Genomic DNA, 5,804 nt, shown 5'->3' with positions numbered 1-5,804 from the left:
GTGTAGGTCTTCTTGACTGGTTCTTCTCTAATGAAACATTTCGTCTCTTCTCCAAGAGACTTCTTCAGTCTGAGAGTTTCAGGTAAAATTCAGGCTTTTAAGCCCTGCCTCCATGTGATAGGATCTTGATAGAGAGGAACGTTGGTTTGAGAGAGGAGTAAAAGAAGCCATTTTTGTGAAGAAAGACCGTCCATCATTAAACAGAGGTGGAGGCCTCCGTTTTCAGTTGTCCCCCTCCTACACCGCGGCCATTGCCAGTATCACTCCACCCCCTGTTAACAATAAGTGTTAATTAGGTGTCAACAATAGCCATGTGATGTGAGTATCAGTCACACGGAGGCAGGGCTTAAAAGCCTGAATTTTGCCTGAAACTCTCAGACTGAAAAAGTCTCTTGGAGAAGAGACGAAACGTTTCATTAGAGAAGAACCCATCCAGAAGACCTACACAATTTTTTCTTTTTTAATTTTTACTAATAAACTCTAAATATTAATCATTATGTAGCTATGTTTTGCAATGAAATCATTAACATCCACCATTTTTAAGATTTGTTTTTCTTGTCTGGTGGAATTGTGTGGGTGAGGCAAGGAGACAGGGTGCTATGTGGGGTGGGAGCTTGGCTATGAACTGAGCTCCAGAGAGGAGCTTTGACTAATTTCGTAGCAATAGTGTTTAGGCAGCTTCAAAGGGGTACAACAAGGATTTAAGGATTTTTCAAACATGCATGAATGAGTCAAAGTACACTGAAAAAACAAACTTTTGGGTTTAGTAACATTTATTTAATTTTTCTTTTAAATTTTGCAAAAAATATCAAAATCTCCAAACTACTAGAATTTACTAAATAAACTATATGCATTATATGATATATCAATATTACTGTACAAAAAAAGGAAATGCGAATATTTTTTTACCAGTAATATTTAAGTGCTTTTTTCTGGACAGCACATACCGTAAACATGAATACATTAAGTAACTTCTACTCTTCTGGGCTAAAACTGAGGGCACATGCGCACACAAAGGATGCTGCTCCTCATTCCCTTGCTTCACTTTTCAAGGAGAGGACAAGACATGGTCAAAATAAARCATAAGTTGTCTGGTTTCTTTTGCTTGAATACATTTGTTGGTGTGCAATAGTTTGATGGCATAATGTAGTTGATATTTAGTTGTCAGGGAAGAGGGAATGCATATTGTAGCATTCTGCTGTGTTTGGCTGTTTGTCATGTGAYTGCAGTGGAGGATTGTGGGTAGGATTCATGTTTGTTGTTGTTAAATCATTTAAGGGAATTGGTTAACATTGTTCTTTCAGCGGTTAGTCTGTTGTGTTACTCTAATTTGTGTGTTCGTTATTTGTTAACTTGTGTTAAACTCTTCAGCAGAAGTAACCATAAGTGAGAGTGGTAGGCCTAGTCATTAATAAGACCTGTGAGTTTCACTTTTTCTGTTTTGTTCATGAAGAAGAATCCAATAAAGGTTAAGTCTTGAACTCTAACAAGACCTACACCTTTGTAGCCGTGAGGTCATGCTACAATATTGTGCTTGATGCATGTGCACTGTTATAAAAAACTTGTAAGGTTTACTTGAAAAAAATCCTCAACAATTTGCACTGTTTTTAAGTAAATTTAAATGCTATAAATTCATGTAATATTTACTCATCATTATCTAGTAAAAGTTATTAAGAATATAGTTATGTTACAAGATTTAATTGAGCAAATTAAGTAAAATTTAGTTTACATAGTACCCCAGCTTGTAAGAAAGACCTGCAGCTTTTTGCGATGGGGGTGTCAGTACTCTTAAGTCATGTAAGCCATACATAACAGTGGGAGAAAATCTTAAATTTAAGCTAGCTTAAAATTTTGCAGGTAAATTGTAAATTGGCATATCTGTCAAGTTGGATGGATTGTCCGTAATTTACATTTTCCTTCATTTTGCAGGTATACGGACGAATGGAGCAAACTCACAGATTTTTTTCATGTTTTACGAATTTTTTTTCAAAAACTCAGTTTCAAATTTATTTAAAATATCAGAGTCTGTATGACATAAAAAACAATAAATAACAACAAATAACAACCTTCCAACCTGCTTTGTTGCCAGAAATAAGCACTCCCATTCTCACTTCCTCCTCCTTTGCTGCAGACAGGCATTGTTATCTCCACGGCCAAGAGTCCATCTGTAACCGACCACACCCCTTCCATCCCCCACCCTACTCAGCTGATGGTCAGCCTGCACCCCTCACCCCTGCGTACGATTATTTTGCGAAAATTACGGATTTTTGAGGATCATTATACAGGTAAACGTCCGAAGGGGTTGACATGTATGAATTGATTGTTTGAAGAATGACTGTATATGTTCCATTCATTTTATTACAATAACTTGCAGAATTTCAATTAGTTGCACAGAAATTTAAATTGTTGATAGGCTCCCTTCACATTATGTGTGCACCATGGTTATAAAACTCAACGGACAAAGATGTACAGAGATACAGACTGTTCCAAAGTTTGATGCATGACAAGTTTGTAAATTTCCCTTGAAAATGCTTAAAAAGTGCTTGAATTTTAATGTGGGAAAAGTGTATGAAAATCAAGCCCCAACAAAAACAACTTAAGATGTATTTTGACTAATTTGCTAGTGTTTCTGTGCTGCTGTCTCTAAAGGCCAAAGCTAAAAGAGTTTGTGATTCAAGTCAGACTTGAGTGATGATTAAATTGCTGCACCCAATTCTTCTATCATCTGTCTCTTGGTGCCTTTAATATGCAAATTGTAGGTATGCAAAGCTCTGATGCTTTTATTTAAAAGACATGTCCTGAGGCGATAGAAGTGGGCTTCCAGGGAGAGTTGTGTTTTGGTGCGAAATAAATAGTTGTTAAAGAGATCACACAAGTTTGTATCTTGAAAAGATGAAAAGCTAATTGACATGAATAATTTATTTTAACTGCGGTATCTTTAATATCAGAAATAACACTTGATAAATACAACTTGAGTTCAAACAGGAGATGTAGCAATGATGGAGCCTTCCAAATTTTCAGATGGAATTAAATCTTTCAGATAAGCCGTCATCTTTTAAACTCATAATGGCATTTGTCCTGAGGTCACTCTACTGCAATTATCAAATATTACCAGAATACTCAGAGGGATAAAGAATAATGATCTGAATGTGAATTACTATGTTGCTCCTGAGGTTAGGCCTGATAAAGGAAGGGACACGAGCAAAGAGATGAAATTTAACTGTGGTTGACATCAGGTACACAGCCAATTTAGTTAGAAAACAATGCATTGAAGGACAGTCCTTTAGTTTAATTTAAATTGAAATGTTCCAAAAATATTTTCAGATATTTATTAAAAACAAAGTACCCTTGGACTAAAAGCTGAGGTCTGACAACCTCCACATACTCCCTCCAAACTTCCAAAATTGGACCTCATTCACAATATCATGATAAAAATTGCGTCATTCAGTTTGTAGTTTCGAGTCTCCCACTCCTTGACACAACCTGCTGGGAGAACTTTTTACCGCCCTCTGCTTGAGACTTTACTGTGTGATTGGTCAGATGTTTGTAGGCATGTTTGTTTATGCTGAAAGCACTGACGTTGCATTTTGTTTCACAAAAAAACACTTCCAGAATCCAACTGCTGTGCCCAGAAACAGACATTTATAAAGATAGTCAAACAGCCAAAAACTCATGGATATAGATGCAAAAAAAGATGTTTTGCATAGAGGAATCTGTTTGCAGAAAAGACAGATTTGTGGGCATGTGACATCAGGTGTCTGAGTTTTTGTTTATTTTTTCATCTTTCTTAATTTCTAGATTGTAGACTCCAGCGAGAAGAAACCTAGTGCAGCTACATAGAGGGAGGGGTTTCCCAGGACCTCAGTATGTCTCAGGAGCTATTGAAGTGTGTGCAAAAATGAACAACCACTACCGGTTTAGCTCTTTGCTATCTGCCCCTCTTAGAAAACAGATGCAACATTAAAACTATGCATTGATCCACATTTTTTCACTTCCGATCCGACCTGAATTTTTGATATTGGCCAATACGATATTAATCTGATACCAAAGCTCTGTTTGTATTATTATTAATAATTTTATTGTTGTTGTTATTATTATTATTATTATTATTATTATTATTATTATTATTATTATTAATTATTATTAATTGTTTAATATTATTGGTATAGTTGTTGTTGATTTTATAAGTTAAAATACAAATATAAACAAATATATTCTTAAATGTGTGAATGAATTTAGCAACACTTCATTGTTTTGACTCAAACTAGGTGTGCAAAGTTATCAGTTAAGGAAATAATTAAGAGTTGATTGATCTTTACTTTAACAATCTATTGTGCCAGCTGTATTAAATACTTACTGAATAAATAAAATATGTGGATTTCTCACATTATTCAACTTGGACATATTTACAAAATATAACAAAACGGAATCTATCAGGTTGCTGAATGATAAGAAAAGATGAAAATAAAAATATGTGAAACAATCCACCATGAAAAGAGTAAAACTATTATTGACAAATTATTATTATCATTAGAATTGGATTTTTCCCTGATTCTTTTACTTTTTGGATGGATGGATGGATGGATGGATGGTAAATGGTACTGACAGACATTCACCCATTCACACACACATTCACACACTGAGGATGGCAAACTACACTGTAGTCACAGCTGCCCTGGGGCACACTGACAGAGGTGGGGCTGCCACGCACCGGCGCCACCGGACCCTCTGACCACCATCAGTAGGCAAGGTGGGTGGAGTGTCTTGCCCAAGGACACAACAACTGAGATGGCTGGACGGGGGATCGAACCAGTGACCTTCTGGTTCCAGAACGACTCCCCTAACCACTCCACCACAGCCGCCCCACATGGATGGATGGATGGATGGATGGATGGATGGATGGATGGATGGATGGATGGATGGATGGATGGATGGATGGATGGATGGATGGATGGATGGATGGATGGATGGATGGATGGATGGATGGATGGATGGATGGATGGATGGATGGATGGATGGATGGTTGTTTTCCAAAAACGCTTTGAAAACCCCTGGTTTACCTCATTTATTTTAAATCCAAAGTATTTGTATTTTGAGCTGTCAAAAATGAAAAAGGCATAACCTTTGACCATTTTCAGGATTTCTTTTTCAGAAACAGGAAAAAAAAACTTGCCCAAAGGAGTAATATTTTATTATTTTACATCTCAGCTGTAATGAGAAGCCGTCTGATCTTCTATTTTATATTATTTAATTATTTACATTTCTTAGCTCTTGTAAGCTAACTTTTGTTTATTCCAGTTTTTGTATATTTTACTCAAAATAAATATGTAGATTGTTTTATACTGATGTCAAAAGGAGAATCACACACTTTAAATGATGTACACTGTGAAGCACCTTTTGTAACATGAAGTTTTCTAGGTTTCAACTTCAAAAACAAATGATTTAATATTGAACGGAGAAGGCAGCCATCTCAGATTTTCTAATGATGTGTCTCGCTTCTTCTGAGTTCAGCTTGTCCAATCGCATCTCTCTCCGTGACCGACTGACATTTTTCCAATGCGATGGAACCCGCCCACCAGGTCCTCCACCCAGGCTGAAAGCGAGCACTCAAAGTGTTTTAAAATTGCAGCTTGACCTCATCACAGAGGAGGTGCACACACACTACGAGTTCAATCCTACAGCATATCTCTGCTTGGCATAGTTAGAATTCACAAGTGCTCGACTGAAACGTGAAAGCCCCTCTGATTAGTGAAAACCCACAATGCCCTCTGTTGTTGTTGTGAACTTTTGACTGCGTGGGCTGG

Source organism: Austrofundulus limnaeus, unplaced genomic scaffold, assembly GCF_001266775.1.
Source record: "Austrofundulus limnaeus strain Quisiro unplaced genomic scaffold, Austrofundulus_limnaeus-1.0 Scaffold87, whole genome shotgun sequence".
NCBI lineage: Eukaryota > Metazoa > Chordata > Actinopteri > Cyprinodontiformes > Rivulidae > Austrofundulus > Austrofundulus limnaeus.
The sequence above is the reverse complement of the archived record's forward strand: the minus strand, read 5'-3'. Positions refer to the sequence as shown.